This window comes from Myotis lucifugus, unplaced genomic scaffold, assembly GCF_000147115.1.
Source record: "Myotis lucifugus unplaced genomic scaffold, Myoluc2.0 scaffold_324, whole genome shotgun sequence".
Classification (NCBI taxonomy): Eukaryota; Metazoa; Chordata; class Mammalia; order Chiroptera; family Vespertilionidae; genus Myotis; species Myotis lucifugus.
The window spans coordinates 1,073,911-1,093,903 of NW_005871372.1; the positions used below are offsets into that span (position 1 = coordinate 1,073,911).

A 19,993-nucleotide genomic window follows, 5' to 3' on the forward strand; every position below is an offset into this window, starting at 1 on the left:
TTTTAAGCTAAGTTTCTACCAACCAACCCTTATACTGTACACTCCATACTCCCATCATCCTAATCATTCAGTGCCATGGAAAGAACCACCTTGCTCAGCCCCTGTCTGCCTGGAACAGCCTGTCCTGATCCCTCGCAAACCCTACCTAATTTCTCTTTATCCTTCAAGCTTCAGCTATCCTTTGGAAAGTTTCTGATTCCCCTGGAACAGGCTAGGAGTCCCTGCCTATATACATGTGCTGCAGAGAACCTAATAGTTTCCTTAGCTCTTACAATATTTGAAAAACTTATTTAAAACTATGTTCGGCCCTAGCCAGTTTTGCTCAGTGAATAGAGCGTCAGCCTGTGGACCAAAGGGTCCCGGTTTTGATTCCCGGTTTCGTGTCAAGGGCACGGACCTCGGTTACAGGCTCCTCCCTGGCCCAGGCCCTGGTCGGGGCTCTAGCAGGAGGCAACCAATTGATTTCTCTCACATTGATGCTTCTCTCTGTCTTTCCCTCTCTTCCACTATCCCTAAAAATCAATGGAAAAATATCCTCGGACGAGGATTAATAAAACAAAACAAAACTATGTTCTGCCAGGAGATTATAAATATCAGAAGGGCAGGGGCCCACTAATTTTGCTTATCACTATATCCGTTGACTAGATGGCATATAAATTACTTGTTGACTAAATGATTGCCTATTCTCATAATTGAGGCTTTTCTCTTGACCATGGAATGCAGTCCCCTAACCTAACCCTTTGGCTTATGGGATGTTTTACTCTGTATTTCTTCAAGATTATACTAACTTTTCTTCACGATTCAACCTTCAACCCACACTTCCTCTCCAAAATGTTTTATTAAAATCAACAATACTTTCTTGATCATATACTACAAGGGCATTAATCAAGAGTTAGCAACTCCAAATGGTGAACTGAGACCCTCTGTTAATTTACAATCTAGAAAGAAAAAAATTGTAAGTCAATATAAGTTCCAACCCTATATAATAAAAGGCTAATATGCAAATCAACCAAACAGCAGAATGACCAGTCACTATGACGCACACTAACCACCAGGGGGCAGATGCTCAACGCAGTATTCCACAGCAGTACTAAGGATGCCTGACTAACGGCTTAGGCCCGCTCCCCATGAGCCATCAGTCGGACATCCCCCGGGGACTCCGGGACTGCGAGAGGGTGCAGGCCGGGGTGAGGGACCCCTCCCCCACCCGAGTGCACGAATTTCGTGAACCAGGCCTCTAGTTAGGAGTATAAAATGCTGTGATTTTAGGGGGAAAAAGCCCATTGTTCAGCTCATCCTTTAAACTCTTATAGCACTCAAAAAGCATGTACAACAGTAGATTGTAATTTACTAGTTGTATACTAGCTTTAATTTCCTCATTTGTTTGAGATGTTAGTATTGAAGGCAGGAGGTACTAACTTATACCACACACCATTCACAGGGAAAAGAGAACAAATAGTGGTTGCTACATGCAGAGGGGAGGGCAACCAATTAGAAGATGAACATTGTCATTGTTTACATTAAGTAAAAATTTTATCTTCTAAGTTAATATTTCCATAACTAAAATTTGGTCTATGCATATGATCTTAAGAGTAATTTTTCTGAACACAAAAAAAGAAGCCAGCAATAAAAGGGGCTGGCTTCAGCAATATATTTAAACTAGAGGCCTGATGCATGAAATTCGTGCAAGAGTAGGCCTTCCTTCCCCCGGCTGCTGGCACCGCCTTCCCTCTGCCCCCAGGACCTGGGCTTCCCTCCGGCCACGGCAGGCACCCGGGACCCAGGCTTCCCTCGCAGCCCCGGCTTCATCCAGAAGGTCGACCAGCCTAATTAGCATATTATGCTTTTATTATTATAAATTCTGAATTTATCTACTCAATATACATTTTTTAAACCTTATTTATTTTTGTGCATCAAAGGACACTATTAAGAGAGTGAAAAGACAACTCACAAAATCAGAGGAAATATTTGCAAATCATGTATCTCATAAGAATCTAGTATATATAAAGCATTTCTATAATTCAACAAAAAAGACAAACACTCCAATCTAAAAATAGACAAAATGCTTGAATAAAAATACTTCTCCAAAAATATACAAAAGGCCACTAAGCACATGAAAAGTTGTTCAACTTTATTAGTGACTAGAGAAATGCAAATCAAAACCATAATGACAAACCACACTCACTAGGATAGCCATAAATTGAACCCTTATACATTACTGGTGGGAATGTAAAATGGCACAACCACTCTAGAAAAGTTTGGCAGTTCCTCAAAAAGTTAAATATAGAATTATCATATGACCCAGCAATTCCACTCCTAGGTATATGCCCAAAAGAACTAAAAACAGGTGTCCAAACAAAAACTTGTATGCAAATGTCACCAAAACACTATTCACAATAGCCAAAAGGCAGAAACCTAAATGTCATCAAAGGATGAATGGATGAACAAAAGTGATATATCTATGCAATGGAATATTATTCAACCATAAAAAGGAATAAAGTACTGATACCTGCTACAATATGGATGAACCTTGAAAAGATCATGCTAAGCAACAGGCCAGACACAAAAGGCTATATGAAATATACACAACAGGCAAATCCATAAAGAAAGTAGGCTTGTGGTTGCTAGGGGCTAGGAAGAGGGGAGAATGCAGTGACTGTTTAATGGGTACAAGTTTCCCATTTAGAGTGATGGAAAGTTCTGGAACTTGATAGTGGTGATGGTTGCACATCATAAATGTACTCAATAACACTAAATTATAAGATAGCAAATTTTACATTCATTTTACCACAATTTAAAGAACTTATGATACTCTTGAAAAGATAAATTATAGGGGAGAAAAGACCATTGGTTACCAAGGGGTGGGAGTAGAAGTTGACTAAAAAGAGGCACAAGGAAATTTGGGGGGATAATGGAACTGTTCTATAGCGATTTTCAACCTTTTATGGCACACATAAACTAATTAATAAAATTCTACAACACACCAAAAAATATACTTTTTGTCAATCTGACAAAAAAATACCCAAAAAAGACATAATTTTTATTCATTCACATTGAAAGGCTATTGTTGACAGTCTAAGGGAAAAGAGGTCAGTGCCCCTGACTAAATAATCAGGTATTGCATGTTTTAAAAATTCTTGTGGCACGCCGGTTGAAAACTGCTGCTATAGCTTAATTATAGTAGTCATGGTTACAATACTATATACATTTTTTAAAATATATTTTCTTATTTTTATTGATTTCAGAGAGGAAGGGAGAGGGAGAGATAGAAACATCAATGATGAGAATCACTGATTGGCTACCCCTTGCATGCCCCTACTGGGGATCAAGCCCACAACCCAGACATGTGCCCTTGACTGGAATCAAACCTGGGACCCTTCAGTCCACAGGCTGATGCTCTATCCACTGAACCAAACCGGCCAGGGCAATACTATATACATTTGTTAAAACTCAAAGAACTACACAGCATATAAATTGTACCTCAATAAACCTAACTTTAAAGGAAATACATTTCTTTACAGTAAAGGTATAAAAGTAAAAGACTTGATTTTTTTAAAAAATATATTTTATTGATTTTTACAGAGAGGAAGGGAGAGAGTTAGAAACATCGATGAGAGAGAAACATCGATCAGCCGCCTCCTGCACATCTCCTACTGGGGATGTGCCCGCAACCCAGGTACATGCCCTTGACCGGAATCGAACCCGGGACCTTTCAGTCCGCACGCCGACGCTCTATCCACTGAGCCAAGCCGGTTTCGGCAACTTGATTTATTTTTAATAATTCAGTATTTCATGTCTTGTATTGCCTACCATATTTAGCCATTCTAAATGGAAAAGCATAAAGATAACAGCACTGGCTTAAAGTCACTGTGCTTTCCAATGAAACTAAAGACTGTTAGTGTCTGAATTAATTAATCAGTTATAAGAAGATCTAGAATTTACAGCTTGAAAAGGATTATCTTAGCCAAGACAGACAAAGAAACAAAACAGTGCACGTATACCAGTGAAAGACAACTCTTACCTATATTGATAATAAGTTTTAAATTTATAGCATAAGAAGAAATTTTACTCTGTATCAATGCCCAAGAAATATCTCACAGTCTTTTAGGACTTAATTTTATTTTATTTTTCTTAATTAAATTTTATTTATTTGATTTTTAGAGAAAGGAGGGGGGGGGAGAGAGAGAAACATTGACATGAGAGTGAAACATAGATCCACTGCCTTCCCCCAACGGGCATCAAGCGCGCAACCAGCCATCAAGCCCACAAACCAGGCAAGTGGCTGGACTGGAGATCAACTGGCAACCCATTGATGCACAGGAAGAGGCCAAACCAACTGAGCCACACCAGCCGGGGCTAGCACTTAATTTTTAAAAAAGAAATGCACCATATTTTATTGCTTACCCATTTTGATAAGCTTTCAAAATTGTAGCTGAAGTCTTATTAACTAACAACTGAGACAATGCAAAAAATTTAGAGTCAAAGCACTAAGGCTGGTAAAATCAGAAAATCATTGGCTAAGACAGAGATATGAAATCCATTGCTAATTTAAGTATTCTGAAGTCCTGAACCTCAACTGGCATAAATTTGTATCTTACTAAGTATCAAGTATATTGGTAGTTATAAAATCTTGTATGCTTTTTATCTCCAATACAAATGTGAATTCAATGTTCAGTATTTAACAAAAGGAAACCTTGCTTAAGGTCCCTTTTGCATTGCTTATCTTCCCCTTTTGTCTGCAAGTCCTGGAAGTACTTTAGAAACATCCATTTCAGCTGGGAAATGGCCAAGATTGAAAGGAAATCTCTTATTCCATGACCTCCTAGCACAGGAAGAATAAAAAGACGAAAGCCAGGCTCTTCAGTTAAAGCCAAACACCTTAAGGACAGAGGAAATCAAGAATCACTAAGAGCTATATACACTACAGCAAGCATGTTTGACATGCTTGCACTACTGGAATCCTAAAAGAATGAATCTTGAAACCAGACTGGGACTCTAGAATCAAGGAAAAGGCAAGAAACTAGAGGCCCGGTGCACGAATTTGTGCACCAGTGGGGTCCCTTGGCCTAGCCCAGCCGTGGGCAAACTACGGCCCGCGGGCCGAATCCGGCCCGTTTGAAATGAATAAAACTAAAAAAAAAAAAAAAGACCGTACCCTTTTATGTAATGATGTTTACTTTGAATTTATATTAGTTCACACAAACACTCCATCCATGCTTTTGTTCCGGCCCTCCGGTCCAGTTTAAGAACCCATTGTGGCCCTCGAGTCAAAAAGTTTGCCCACCCCTGGCCTAGCCTGCAGGATCAGGCCAAAACCGGCTCTCCGACATCCTCCGAGGGGTCCCAGATTGCGAGAGGGCACAGGCCAGGCCAAGGGACCCCACTGGTGCACAATCGGGGCAGGGAGAGATGCGGGAGGTTGGCCAGCCAGGAGGGACCATGGGAAGGCTCCAGGGTGTTTCCGGCCCATCCTGCTCAGTCAAGATCGGCTGGACCCCAACAGCTAGCTAACCTACCAGTCAGAGCGTCTGCCCTCTGGTAGTCAGTGCACATCATGGCGACTGATCGACCTGTCAACTGTCTGCCCCCTGGTGGTCTGTGCACATCATAGCGAGCGGTTGAGCAGCCTTAGCATATTAGGCTTTTATTATGTAGGATAGTATATACAACTACCTTTAAAAAGCCCTGAAAACAGTCAAATGATGACTATAGAATTATTCTGATAAAATTCCTCTAGAAAACAGACTCAAGCATATCCCCATGGGACTTACATGCATGTGAGATTCTCTAACAATTACATATTTTAAATCTCCTCTTTAAAACGAATCTTAAAGCCCTGGCTGGGTGGCTCGTCCTGTGCACCAAAAAGTGGCTGGTTCAATTTCCAGTCAGGGCACATATTTAGGTTATGGTTTCAGGGCATGTGTGGGAGGGAGGCAATCAATAGATGTTTCTATCGGGTGAGGATTAAATGATAATAGTAAATGATAATCTTAAAAAGCACTGTGTGCACCTTTAAAAATAAATGTATTGTGTAACAGATAATATTACCTCTTTTTTTTTTTACAGGTGAGAGTGATCAGAAAAATGTGGTTCCAAAAATCACTCGTAGCACATTAAGAAAAAACAAATATCATGCAATTCAGACATAGGCACTTTTAAAGAAAACTAATAGCAAGCTAGGCACTACATTGCCACAAAGGTATAGTACACCCTACAAATCTTGGGCACAGTCAAGGTTTTGGGGCATTAATAAGAGCAATATTCTAGCATGCATCCCTTAACATGTAACACATGTTAAATAATGACAAATATAGAAAAGACATTTAACTGAATTTCAAATTCCGTAACAGTGATTCTCAACAAAGATGAGCACATTATTAGAAATATCTTTAGGGAATTTTCAAATTACACATGACCCCCACCACAACTTTCTTAAAAAATAAATATACCTTAGGAAAAAATCTAAAACACCCTTGGTTTCTAACTCTACTAATTAGTGTATTTATACTAAGACAGTAATTGGATTTTTAAATGGACTCTGACTCCTTTCAACATCCTCAATAACTCCTACAGGACCTATGTCCTTAGGTATCTTGAGGTAGGAAATATGCTGTTAAACAGCAAACTGGTAAAGAAACATACTATCTATAATCAAAGGTAAAATATGTATGGTAATTCCTCCTACTTAAGCATTGGAATTTCTTTTAAGAGGTGCTCTTGAAATAACCATTTCCTACTACTAAAACATAAAGAAATAAAAATGTCTCGTAGATAAATCTCAGAAGATATGGTCTCCTAAATCTAATAGGAAAGATACTTTTCAGAATAATCACACTATTCTAACTATAGGAAAATGTAATAAATGAAGACAGTTTCTGTAGTTATTGAAATATACAAGTAAGCAGCAACCAAGAGCCAAGAAACAATGCTCCCATTCTGCTCAACAGAAGCTAGAAACATACTGAGGCATTTAAAGTAATTAGTCTTAAGTTTAAGAAAGCTATGGAACAGTTCAAAATCATCACTTCGAAATTATCACGTAGGCCATTTTAAGCCCACAAGATCTATATGAATCCTATCATTTTCTTTTGTTATACGATATACAAAACACAGTTTAATCAGATTGATTTATGTGGTTTAAAATAAGAACCTTTTAAAATTTCCTTTTACAACAAGAGAAAAACAATCAAAGTTTCTAGATAGAAAGTTCCTTAGGAAACATCATTTACTCATCTTGAATCAATCTATAGTGCCATAATTTAAAATAGCACCAAAATCTCATTCTGGCCAGTGTTGCAGGCTGGTTAGAGCATCGACCCTTGCACTGAAGAAATGAGGGTTTGAGTCTCAGTCAAGGGCACTTACATGGGTTGCAGGTTTGATCCTGGCCCCAGTCAGGGCACATGCAGGAGGCAACCAATAGATGTGTCTCTCTCACATCTATGTTTCTCTCTCTGTCTCTCTCTCTCTCTCTCTGTCTCTCTCTCTCTCTCTCTCTCTCTGTCCCTCTCTCTCTCTCTCTCCCCAACCTTCTATATATAAATCAATGCGAAAAATATCTTCAGGTGAGGATTAAAATAAAAAAGTACCAAAATCTCATGATAGCTTAATACTATATATACTACTATATAGTCTTATAATAATATGAAATCTCATTAATTCCTATTTGTTTAGAGGATACATGTGGGGTGGTGGTGTTTTTTAAGTAATACTTCAAACTATTGCACTGGCAGAGTATACCTTTTCCATGATCCCATGGATCCATCTCCTTACTTACTCCCTTTAAAAACAAACGTACACACATACTAGACTGGGGGAGAGCAATGTAGCATTCAAGTGGTATTCTTGTAAGAATTAGTTTTCGGGGAACCAAGATGGCAGCATAGGTAAACACCTGAATTTGCTGCCGTGCACAACCACATTAAAATTACAACTAAAAGACAAAACAAATATCATCCAGAACCACGGGAAGGCTGGTTGAGTGGAAATTCTACAACTAGAAGGAAAGAGAAAAGCGCATTGAGTCCAGCAGGAGGTGTGGAGGTAGGGAGGCATGCGCGGAGGCTGGCAGCTGGATTCGTTGTTGTCTTTTTCAATTGGGAGGGAGATACAAGCTCCCAACTGCTCTGAACTCCAGTTCCGGGTGAGAATCTGGGGACCCAGACTCATATGAAGAGAAACCAGACTGTCTGGCATCGGGCCGGAACGTGAGGGCGGCTTTCTCGCAGAGGTGCTTGCAGCGGTCATTGTTCCTGCATGGGCCGGGCCACGGGACACAGACCCCGGGACCTTTCCGAGGCAGAGCAGACTGGCAGCCATTTCGGTTTGCTCCACCCTGGTGATTCCCTGAGACCCCGCCCCACCCAATTTACAACCCCACCCAAGCTGTGCGCAGAGGCTTTTGCATATGAATGGCCTGGCCTTACTCCGCCTAAAAACCTGGGCAGACTGAGTGAGCGCCAAAGCCCCATTGAAGCAAGTCCTGCCCCATAAGGGTGTCTCCAGCACAGAAGTTCTCCCATTGTAGACACAGCTGGTCCCCACAGCCAACTGGCCTGGAGATCAATTCCTATCAGTGATACCAACAGCAATCAAGGCTTAACTACAACAAAACTGTGCACACAGCCCACAAAGGGGTGCACCAAGAGTGTCCACCTCAGGTAAGTAAGGAGACTGAGCCACTGGGCCCTATAGGACACCTAGCACACAAAGCCACTCTACCAACACAGGGAAGCATAAAAAATGCAGAGACAAAGAAACAGGTCACAAATGACAGAAATGGAGGAAAGCAAACTACTGGATATAGAGTTCAAAACCACGGTTATAAGGTTACTCAAGAATCTTCTAGAAACCTCAGAGAAATATAGTGAGACCCTCAAGGATATGAAAAAGGACCAATTAGAAATTAAGCATACACTGACTGAAATAAAGAAGAATATACAGAGATCCAACAGCAGACTAGAGGATCCCAAGAATCAAGTCAAAGATTTGAAATACGAAGAAGCAAAAAACACCCAACCGGAAAAGCAAAATGAAAAAAGAATCCAAAAACACAAAGATAGTGTAAGGAGCCTCTGGGACAGCTTCAAGAGCACCAACATCCAAATTATAGGGGTGCCAGAAGAAGAGAGAGAACAAGATATTAAAAACCTATTTGAAGAAATAATTACAGAAAACTTCCCCTACCTGGTAAAAGAAATAGACTTACAAGTCCAGGAAGCGCATAGAACCCCAAACAAAAGGAATCCAAAGAGGACCACACCAAGACACATCATAATTAAAATGCCAAGAGCAAAAGACAAAGAGAGAATCTTAAAAGCAGCAAGAGAAAGTCAGTTACCTACAAGGGAGTACCTACAGAAACTATGCAGGCCAGAAGGGAGTGGCAAGAAATAGTCAAAGTGATGAATAGCAAGAACCTACAACCAAGATTATTCTACCCAGCAAAGCTATCATTTAGAATTGAAGATCAGATAAAGAGCTTCACAGATAAGAAAAAGCTAAAGGAGTTCATCACCGCCAAACCAGTATTACATGAAATGCTGAAGGGTATTCTTTAAGAAGAGGAAGAAGAAAAAGGTAAAGATAAAAATTATGAACAACAAAGTGACAGCAAATACAATCTATCAACAAGTGAATCTAAAAATCAAGTGAATAAAAAATCTGTCGAACAGAATAAACTGGTGAATAGAATAGGATCAGGGGCATAGAAAGGGAGTGGACTGACAATTCTCAGGGGGAAGGAGGTGTGGGGGTGCAGGAGGAGACTGGACAAAAATCGTACACCTATGGACAAAGACAGTGAGGGGGGTAAGGGAAGGAGGTGGGGTGGGAACAGGGTGGAGAGGAGCTATGGAGGGGAAAAGAGGAACAACTGTAATAATCTGAATAAAGATTTATTTTAAAAAAATTCCCATGATATAAAAAAGTTAGGAAAGATACAAACTACCTTATAACCTACCCTTTCTCTATTTAATTCCATTTGTACCTGCCCTCCAATATATGTACTCACAAAGATCATATTTCCTAGGTCACAATTTCAATTGGTGTCAAGTTCTTAACATGTGAATAAATAAAAAAATACAAAAAAAAAAAAAAAGAATGATGGCGATCTATAGTCAAATTCCTCATGGGCCACTTGAAACAGGTTTTTAGGCTAATGAAAGCACAGTAGAAAATGTAGAAAGAACACCACTACTATACTGGAGAGCAATTAACTGCATCTCCACCAACATACTTTTTAAGTATGAATATGAACAATGTTACAAATGTCATATGCCATACTTAACAAAAACTTAACAATTATGAGCTTCCACTCATATATACTCTGACATAAATACCCTTTATGAAATCTTTTTTAAATAATTTTTATTGATTTCAGAGAGGAAGGGAGAGAGAGAAATGTCTATGATGGGAGAGAATCATGGATCGGCCTCCTGCATGCCCCACACTGGAAATCGAGCCCGGAACCCGGGCATGTGCCCTTCACCTGGTTCACAGGTCAATGCTCAACCACTGAGCCACGCCGGCCAGGGCCTTTATGAAATTTTTATAAGTTACTAAACACACACCCATACACAATCACTCTAGAAGAGAAAAATGAAATTTGAACTAGAGTGTGTGTACCGGTGTAGATAATTCTAAAACTTTTTGAGGAAGAGACAAGAGAAAAAGTTCCAACATCTGTTTCAGACATAGCACTATAAGTAGCATCTGTGTAGCACTTTAACAGTTTCGAAAGTAAGGTCCCCAACTTCTCTTTAACCAGCTCTAACCCTACATCTTAGGAAGGCAAGAATGATCTCCTCAGAGGGACAGTACAAAAGACCTTTGTCATCCCATTCTTGGCCCACTGCTATTTACATGACACCAGCCTCTACTAAGGTAAATATTTGTGAAGGATCAATATTAAAAATGCACACATTCTTAAAACTAAGTAAACCTTAAAGAGGAATCTGAAACACCCTAGTTTCTATCTTCTCCAATGCAATTCTACTAAGAAAACAAGCAGAAAATTTTTAAATGGACTAAAAGAGTGGGGAGAACAGCACTGTTGGTGTAATTTTTATATCCTTAGTAAGATTACAATAAAAATGCAGGAAATATTAGCATTATAGTAACTATACAAGATAGGCCACTTTAAATAAAAGGCTTCTTTTACAAAGCTTTGTCTTAGAGTCAATCAACTGATAATCCTTCACATTAAGCCTAATTAATTTTTTAAATTTTTTAGAACATTGGATTTTTAAAATTTAAATTCTTTATTGTTTAAAGTATTACATAAGTCTCCTTCCCCCGCAACTCTCCCTAGCTGCTCCCACCCCCCAGCACATGCCCTCACTCCCTTACTGTCTGTGTCCATTGGTTATGCTCATATGCAAGCCTAAATTAATTTTTAATTTCAATATTTTCCAAAAAGGGACAAGATATCACATATTAAAATGTTATCAATATTTCAAATAATGATAGAATTAATCACTTTTAACAGAATTCTAACTCAAACCCTTCAAAAACAATACAAACCGTGTCTTCGGATTCCTTTAAACCCAACTAATAAATAAACACTAAATCTCAAGTTGTATATATAGTCCTGCTCTGGGAAACCTGCTACATTTTCACTTTTCTTCACATTTATCCAAAGAATATAAGGACAGGCAAGGAAAACAACCAGAGTGTTAGGAAAGAAAATCCAGGATGTGTTCTCTTTCCTATTAAATATATATTAATTCAACTGTGCCACATTATATGATACTGATCATCTTTGGATCTTTTTAATCATCTAATCAGAAAACAGTCCAATTCTATAGAGATAACAAAGTTTTACATCTTTCCTCAAATTAATAGGATTTTCTATCTAAATTCTGGCAAATCTCAGGAAGCCAATGAAGGGGACGAAAGTCCTGCCTTTTGGGATATTGATTTTAAGCTGGTTATTAGGAAACAAAAGACCCTCCCACCTTCCTGCCCAAAAGATTCAGATGGAAAAATCTTCTCCAGGAAAGAAACCTTAGCTTATTCACCTTAGCTTAATTTGAATTAAGATAGAAGGCACCAAGCAGGGGTTAGCTAAATACCCCTGTGTCCCACTGAAGCAAGAATTTACCTGCAGTATGTTCAGCTCTTTCTCAACTACCTATAAATTGCCTTCTTCCTTTAAAATCCCATCACTAACCATCCCCTTCTCCTTTGCCCAAAAAGAAATATATACACCCAATTTTGCCAAACTGTCTTTGGAATTTTCATGCTTATGTGAATTCTCATGTTAATTCTCCATGAGCATACACTGAAATTTGATTTTCTCCCGTTATCCTGTCTCTATTAATTTGGTTATTAGCCCAGCTAGAAGAATTTAGAAGGTGGAAGAAAAGGTATTATTATTTTTTTTTTAGCAGCACACTATCATAGAATCTGCCATTAGGGTAATGAATCTGAATTTCCAGGGTTAGAATGAAAACAAGGAATTTGGAAATAAAGAATGTGTGACATTTCAGACAAGACATTCCAGGGTTCATATTATCAGGAATATAAACCAAGGAGACCCTGAAGAGGATGAATAGCAGGAGTCATGGATTGCTTCAAAGAAATAAAAATTTCAAGATGAAAGTTAAAATTTCAAACGCACATAACACAATTCTTTTAAAATCACAAGATTAAAATGCTAAAGAAGAAAGACACATTTTCAATTAATAAATTTAAAAGAGGAAAAATTTTAATTCAGTAAAAAAATAAAATAAAATGTTGCCAATACTATCAAATATGAAGGAAAAAACTAACCTATGTTTGTTATAAAATCCAGTATGTATGTACTAGTGGAGCCTTTTTCCTAATCAACAGAAAAGGCATTAACATACTGGATACAGTAAAAATAAATAATGTAAATAAAGATGTAGTAAATATGTAGTTTAACAATTTTTAAAAATCTGTAGACATACATTAGTATACAATTACCTCAAGCCACTGCAGAGCCATTAATAATTTTGGTTCTTTATTACAATAAAAAGGGTAAGGTAAAGGGAAAAAGTAGTGCCTCTCTTATATATAACCAAAGAAAAAGCATAACTTAGGAAGTTCCATACCAAAAAAAGTCTACAATTCTGATACCAGAAACCCCTCTGAAAAAAATATTTTTAAATAATTAATACAAAAAGTCTGTGAAAGGTTTTCAACTATACATGAGGTCCTAGACATACTCTGAATAATAATATGAATAACAACCATAACCTCCAAAGCAATAATTTCTAAAAGGACTATAATTTCCTTTTTTGAAAGAATATAAAAAATTAATATAAGAGAAGTAATTTACTGTTTAGAAATCTGTTGAATCTGAAAATTGTGGGTTTCAGTCATTCCCCACTCAGCAGGCATACAACTGGCAAGTTTTGTTTCCTCAAGTAATTCTGATAGAAAGCCAGAAAGCTCAACTCAGCACTTAACTTTTAAATGATTAGCTTAAAGAATGTACAAGCAGATTCAATAGATACAGGATAAGACAATGTGTAAAAGAACTTTAAATATGAGAGCAAGGTATTTTTTTCAAGATGGATAAAACTTGTAAATCTTAAAGGACCATGTTCTTTCTTCTATAAAAGATCTAGCCACCTCAGTCCACTAGAACGCTGTTCCTTTGAACCTGTTCCATCAGCTTATTTAAGTTGCTGTCTCTGGCTAACTGGGCTGCTGTACAAAAAATGTTCCTCTCAATGTGCCTCCTACATTAAGTGTTATAAACTCTAGAGTTGACTCTACAGAAACAAACTTGCAGCATTCCATTTTCATGTATTTACTTAAGAAAACAGAAATACACAAAATAAAGTGTAAACTACTTGATGCACTACAGTAGAGACGAAAGAATACAGAGGTAAAATGATTATACAAGATGCATGCACAAATGAAGGTTCTATTTTATTGGGGAAGAATACACAGTGAAATGTTAGAGAATGCTGCTGCTTCTCACTGAGGAATGACATTTAGGCCGAGAGAGCAGGAGAGTACTCCAGGGTCAAGTATGCTAAGAGCAAGCTGTGCAGTAGCATGCAGCAAGAACAGCACATGCAAAGGCCATAGGGCAGAAATGAGGCTTGAAGAGTGCTTTAGGTAAGAAGACACAGAAGCAGGGGAAGAACTGGCTCTGGCTCAGCCCTTAGGGACTTAAACTAATTGGGGAACATGAGATCAATCATTGAAGTGATAAGCACAGTTAGCTTTCATTGTAGATCTGTCCAAGATCAGAAAGTAGAGGGATCACTGAGGGCAGAGGTAGCAGGGTAGGAGTCTTAAGGGTTATATTGCTGAGAGTATAAAAAACAAGAGCTAACAAGAGTAGGTATGTAGCCCTAACTGGTTTGGCTCAATGGATAGAGCATCAGCCTGCGGACTGAAGGGTCCCGGGTTAGATTCTGGGTAAGGGCACATGCCTGGGTTGCGGGCTCGATCCCCAGTGGGGAGTGTGCAGGAGGCAGCCGATCAATGATTCTCTCTCATCACTGGTGTTTCTATCTCTCTCTCCCTCTCCCTTCCTCTCTGAAATCTATAAAGAAATATATTTTTTTAAAAAATACACTTAAATTAAGACTAAACATATGTAAATTTTATCTTAAAAAAGTAATACAATGGAATTAAAAAATTCAAATGAAAGTACACTCACCCTGGTCGGTTGCTCAATGGTTAGAGCATCGGCTCGTGGACCAAAGTGTTAGGAGTTCAATTCCCAGTCAAGGGCACATACCTTGGTTGCAGGTTCCCCAGCCCAGGTAGGGGCGAATGCAGGAGGCAACCAAATGATGTCTCTCTCACATCCATGTTTCTTTCTCTCTCTGCACCCCCTCCTCTCTTCCTTTCACTAACTCTAGAAATCAATGGAGAAAATATTCTCAGGTGAGGATTAAAAAGAAAAGGAAAAAAAGTATACTCAACTAACATAAGATGGAGTAGATCTATTTTAAAAACACAAACATCTCGCCCTAACTGGTTTGGCTCAGTGGATAGAGCGTTGGCCTGCGGACTGGGGAATTCCAGGTTCGATTTCGGTCAAGGGCATGTACCTTGGTTGCGGGCACATCCCCAGTAGGAGGTGTGCAGGAGGCAGCTGATCGATGTTTCTCTCTCATCAATGTTTCTAACTCTCTATCCCTCTCCCTTCCTCTCTGCAAAAAAATCAATAAAATATTTTTAAAAAACCACAAACATCTCTACATCAAAAAACTAAAACTATAGGAACTTAATGAGAAACACTCTACATTTTAAAAAATTAAAATGTAGTAAAAGCTGGAGTGTTTCATATAGGAATTAAACCACAAACTGTCTGCAATCCTTACTTTTAGGCCTCTATATAAGAGGGTGTGTGCGTTTTATTTTGTAGTCCCCAAAATAAAATGGGTTCTGAGAAAACTTTAAGATAGACAAAGACAAATAACCAAAATAATAATATGAGAAACCAAATAAACAACAGCTTGTGTGACTTCATAAAGGGAAGTCCACTATAAGGAGCCCCAGGGATTTATCTTAGGTGGTTAGAATAGGAAAAGAAAAGCAAATAAGCAAGTGCTACTATATGCCAGGCAGTGAAGGCAGGAAATCTTAAATTATTAACAGAATATTGAGGTCCTTAGCAGTGTCTTGTCCAGAGTGTTCTAATTACCTCCTACTTCAGTGTCAGAGCACACCCCCCCCCCAAATTTTAATCTTCCCAAATTACACCACTTTCCTGCTGGTAGAAGGTTGATGGTTTCCTAAATAAACTTAAACTACGATTCAAGGCCTACAATCCAGTTCCAATCCAACTCTTGAGCTTTATCTCTTATTTGTATCACTCCTCACAAGTACACTATCCTAAACAAACTAGAAATGTTTTAGCAAGGACAACTTACATTTTTCCATCTCCCTACTTTCTGTGTGTGTGTGTGTGTGTGTGTGTGTGTGTGTGTTTTAAGATTCCTGCCCCCCAAGATTAAAAATGGCGGCAGAGCAGGTGGATGCTACACGGACATGCTCCCAGGATCAAGCTGGAATTACAACTGAAATATGGAAAGGCTTCCAGAAAACTCACAGGAGAGAACCCTGATACCCGAGGACAGAAGGTGGAGACCGCATAGAGACTGGTATGAGGGGCAGAGGCGCAAAAGGGCTGGCTGGGCACCCACAGACAGCAACTGAAGTCCTGGAGAGATACCTCAGTTGGGGGGGCGGGGGGGGGGTGCCACTGAGAATTCTGGGATCTAAAGATTCCTCCCCCCTTCCCCCACACACACACCATTTACTGTCAAAATAGTAGAGATCAATTTCATAGCCCCACTGCTTCCCCACCCCCCACTCAACCATAGCTTTCCCTCCACTGACTCCAGGTTTTAAAATCTGTTAATCACATATAGAAATAATTATACCAAGAATTGTATCACAATTAATATCCATATAATGCTTTACCTTTTACAAACTCCTTTCTTATCTGCCATACTAACCTACTAAGGTTCAATTTAAACATACAATTGCCAATTATTTCATAAGGCATATATTTTATTTCATAATGGAAAAAATATATTTCCTCCCAAAATTAAACACTCATACACAATTATCTGAAAAACAGTGTGCCTGGAAACCTGCGGTACAAAATTGGCAATCATTAAATCCTATTAATACTCTGTAGTTATAAAATACGTAACTTAATTTTTTCCCTCATGTAGTTTATTATATTATGTATCTATGGATATTAGACAGTACAGACTCATAAAAGGCTGAATAGACAGCTCTGACTTCAAAAATCCAACTTCTCACAATGTCAGATATACTGGTTTCTGGCTTTTCTATCTTCCCAGCATTCTTCCTTGTCTTTTGGTCTGTGACAATGGAGAATAAAGGTATTTGTACTTTTGAGAACTTTAATCTTTCTATATTTTACCAAAAATTGAAGATATTTTTAATATACAGTTGCATCCTTTTAGAATTATGAAAGATCTCAAGTCTGGGCACTGTAAGGCACATAGTTATCTATCTGTTAAACGAATCAAGCCTTAAGATTTCCAAGTATAGAAGTAAAATCTATTTTCCATTGACCTGGGTGCTTCCTCTTGTTGAACTAATCTATATTTGACTTCAATGTCAAATTAATCATGTCATTTGGAATATTAAAATGTACAATAACTAATTATACATTTAATTTTAAAAACAAATCATTCTGATCTCTATCTTGATTGGTACTAGATTACTTCCCAAAATAAAGTGAAGTGAAAGCTTTGGCTAGCAGCAATGATTAAAAAAAACAAATATTTGCCTAATCACTCTTATTTGAGAGTACAGTGAGTGGAAAGGAAGACTATAGTGCTAGATACATGTTTTCTGCAGAAGGTATGCTTCTAGCAAAGGTGGGCTTGCTCTGATGCCCTATGACACTAGTCTCTTCAGCCATCTGGAACACTTCCTGTCAATATGTGTGAAGTAGCGCGTGTGGCCATGATTGACTCAACAGTCGGTTTTCAGACTGACAAAAGCCTGTATCTAGGGAAATAGAACCAAATGAAGCAAAGGAGGAATGGTACAGAAAGGCAAAGAATCTTTTAAAAAACCAAAGTGACTCAGATGAACCACAGGAATCTACATGCATTTGAAGATGTTTAGAAAAATAAGCCCTGGCCCAGTAGCTCAGTTGGTTAGAGTGTCATCCCGATATGCCAAGGTTGTGGGTTCAATCTCCAGGCAGGGCACATACAAGAAGCAACCAATGAATTCTTAAATAAGTGGGACAACAAACTGACAAATGGATGTCTCCCTGTCTCTAAAATCAATCAATAAATAAAAAAGTAAAAAATATTTACTGAAAAAAGAAAACCCCATTTAAATAAGGGGGAGGGATCAAGCTCCATTCTGTCAGTTAACTGGAGACTGTCACCTTTCCTGAAGTGAAGTGGGGACAGGACAACCTCAAATTTAACTTACGAAAATTTATGACCTGGCAAACATGAAGTTTTTTATTGGCTATTGAACAAAACAACTGAGATGACCATGAAAATAAAGCTACAGTGTATTGTCCATACTGCTCTGTTCCCTCCTCTACATAAAAGTCAAGTATTTCCAACATCTAACCAACTGTTCCTCTGTGTAATCAAGTATATCTCACAGTATCTGTCCACCTAGGCCTAAGTTCTGAGAATTTATTACAGAGCATAGCTTGAAAGCAAGCATACACTGCCTTGCCCCCGCCCACCCCACATATCCAGGAAATAAAACTTTAAACAAAAAAAACATGGATAATATTAATAATCCATGTACATAGTCCATAACTGTGTAAGTTATTCTGCTTCATATTGGTCAAATAAAAGTCAGGTGACCCCATCAGGTGGATGCAACTCTGCTCATCCATTTATTTAGAATTACAAGCTACAATTTATTCTTTTCCAAAAGCTCTAGGACTCTTTGAGAAGGGCATTTTATATAGTCCTCTAAAGGGATATTACATTATTTTATATATGCTGACCACAATACTGAAAAATCCATTGTCAAAGAGCTCTCAAACGTCAAATTTTATCATCCAATTCCTTAGATGCAAAAAAAAAAATCACACATTTCAATGAAAGTACAAAACAACTAAGAATGTTAATTACAGATAAAAACACTTAGTCAACTGATTTTATTTAAAGCACTCACAAACCCTCCCTGGCTATACTTTTTCAATTTTTTAAAAACTACATAACATCTCAATTCCAGATTCAGAAATGGACTTTTAAAGTCAGCTAGTTAGTTTGCCAGAACCGGTTTGGCTCAGTGGATAGAGCGTCGGCCTGAGGACTCAAGGGTCCCGGGTTCGATTCCGGTCAAGGGCATGTACCTGGGTTGCGGGCACATCCCCAGTGGGGAGTGTGCAGGAGGCAGCTGATCAATGTTTCTCTCTCGTTGATGTTTCTGGCTCTCTATCCCTCTCCCTTCCTCTCTGTAAAAAATTAATAAAATATATTTTTAAAAAAAAAATAAAATAAAAAAAAATAAATAAATAAAGTCAGCTAGTTATATTCATCAGTTCTCAACAGACACCCAATTTAGTAAGGCATATTAAATGCAATAGGATGCATACCACCCATTAGCCAAAAGATTATTTTTATTTTTCTATCAAGTCTTAAAATGTTACACCCTAACATCTTACTCAGTTATTTCTTCCCAAACACTGTTGGAATTCCCATCAGGAAGCAAAAGTTGTCCCAACAACCTGGGTAACTTACATGTGTTTGGCCAGTTCCTGGACAATCATAACGTAAGTGTGCTTCAAAGTATGAAAGCTCCATGAATCAACTAATCTTTAAATACTGCATACGTACACTTAGGGAATTCCAGGCACCGGGCTAAATTCTAAGTACTGGTCTCTGAATATTACAGGCACTTAATTCAATAAGAGAGGTAACAACCAATCAGTCCCAAATTAACTAAATTAAGCACAACTGCCCACGAGTAATCAGAAAGACACCACATTGAAGTGGATGTTCCTATTTAACATATTCAGCATCAGCTAGGCCCCAAAGCGGTTTGCGAGCGAATCCTCCATACAGGAGGCAATTCGCTGCTCCTCCGAGTGAGTGGTCAGGTGTTCACTGCTCTCCACCAAAACTTCATTTCCCAGGACCAGAGTTGGTGGGCCTCACTAGCGCACTCCCGGTCTCGTCCCATGCCCCACAGCTACCCTGCCTGAAGTCAGAGCAAAGCCTTCGAGTTGGGTGGTGTTCCTTAAATTATTAACCCGTGGGGTGTGGGGGGGGGGTGTCACAGAAGAGCTCACAATTAAGGAGGTCTTTCCTATGGGCGCGGAGAGGGCGAGGGGCCAAGGAAGTACAGAAAGGGTCCTGGAGTCTCAGGGTCCTCCCACGCTCACCCCAAATTGGGGAGAAGATGGGAACTAAAATGTGTCCCCACCACCGAGGCCCTTCTTCGCCACCCTTGACCCCAACTCCTAGGCCGGTCCTCCGCCGGGCGCGCTGGGTCTCGGCTCCAGCCCGGGGAGAGGAGAGGCATTGAG

The 19,993-nt window shown here is 38.9% G+C and overlaps 1 protein-coding gene across 7 annotated transcripts in view; it reads right to left on the reverse strand.

The window, feature by feature from the left end:
• The window catches only part of SMG1 (SMG1, nonsense mediated mRNA decay associated PI3K related kinase), a 108,671-nt gene that overhangs the window by 88,153 nt on the left and 525 nt on the right, over nt 1-19,993 (reverse strand). The window lies entirely within an intron of this gene.